Genomic DNA, 1,656 nt, shown 5'->3' on the forward strand with positions numbered 1-1,656 from the left:
AAAACGTCATGACAGTAGCCAACATTTGGAAGAAGAATGTTTTCAAGATGACTTGGATAATAGCGCGTTGTGACAAACACCAGATACAGCACTGGGACTTGATCAACAGCCGATACTGCACCGTGACGTCACTAACCAGTAGGTGGCAGTAGTGTTGGATTTCTCCAGTAAAACACATTAAAACGAAAATGACTCTTAATGAAAAACACTTATTTTTTTAACAGTGTGTCATAATTTAATATTTAAAGTACTTTCAGAAGTTTGAATTCTAAATTATAAATGATATTAATTAAAAAGTTTTAGATTTTTAATCTTTTATTAAAGATAGAAGAATCTATATTTACACTGTAAAAAGTTAACTAGAAGTAGACTTTTTTTTAAAAAGTTTATTTTAGCAGCTTGGTCAATAATTGGCCAATGGGATCAGAGTTTCCTGAATATATCCGAAAAGATCAGCCTGCATCTCAATTAGAGGAACTCTGCTTCTGTTCACAGGTTCTTTAACCCGTTGGTTAAAAAAATTAAATAAAAATCCAGGTTTATTAAATAAAAGTATATGAGAAGTAATAAATGTGATGTCAGAAATGGTCAGAACTTGGTGCTGCATCAGGACATGCCTGCTTAAAATAATGTCACCCACTTCAAGGTATGGACACGTCACAGACTAGATTCGTAGGAACTCCCAGACTATCAAAATAAAACTTCCGGTTTTCAAAATAAAACCCAGTATCAATGAAAGTTTGTAGAAAACAACAAAAATAGCACTTGAACCCTAACTGGTGGGTTACAATAAGAAAATAAAAACATGCAGTGATCTGATTTAAGAATCCAAAACAAAATATTTTAATTGCAGTTTAGACATTTTATTAAATATTTTTTTCTTAAAATAGGAGGATTTCCCCTTATTTTAACAGACGAACAACCATTCACACACACACTCACACCTAAGGAGGATTTAGAGAAGCCGATTAACCTAACTGGCATTTTTTGGGACTGTGGGAGGAGGGAGTACCTGGAGAGAACCCCCGCATGCTCAGGGAGAACATGCAGACTCCATGCAGAAAGAGCCCAGGCTGGGAACCCAACCCAGAACCTTCTTGCTGCAAGGCAGCAGTGCTACCCACTAACCCACTGAGCAGCCTGATGATCTTAATCTGTAGCAGAATTGGATTATAAATGGTTATCTAATCTCTATCAGGGCAAACACAGATTTCTGTTTTTCAGATCAGTTTTAGTCGAAGAACTTGGAGCTGATGTGGTCATCCAGCTGCTCTCAGAACATCTCTGGAAGCTCATCTGTACGGACAGTAGGATAGTTGTACAAAAAAAGGAAGGGGAATGGTTGAATTTTTATTTTATTTTATTGGAAGCATACATAGCCTGATTAATATATGCTATTAATCTAAAGCACTATGCATGGTATGGTTGTAACATGTCAAGTACGCCGGTCATTGACCTTTACCAATTCACTTTACAGTAGAACTGCAGTCAGTCCCTTGCAGAGGCGGTTCTAGACAGGCAGAGATGGGAAGTAACGAAGTACAAATACTTCGTTACTGTACTCAAGTAGATTTTTCTGATATTTCTACTTTACTTTACTACTTATTTTTATGGCGACTTTTTACTTCTACTCCTTACATTTTTACACAAATCTCT

The sequence above is a fragment of the Cyprinodon variegatus genome, unplaced genomic scaffold (genome assembly GCF_000732505.1).
Source record: "Cyprinodon variegatus isolate N-32 unplaced genomic scaffold, C_variegatus-1.0 Scaffold1017, whole genome shotgun sequence".
NCBI classification, from domain to species: Eukaryota; Metazoa; Chordata; class Actinopteri; order Cyprinodontiformes; family Cyprinodontidae; genus Cyprinodon; species Cyprinodon variegatus.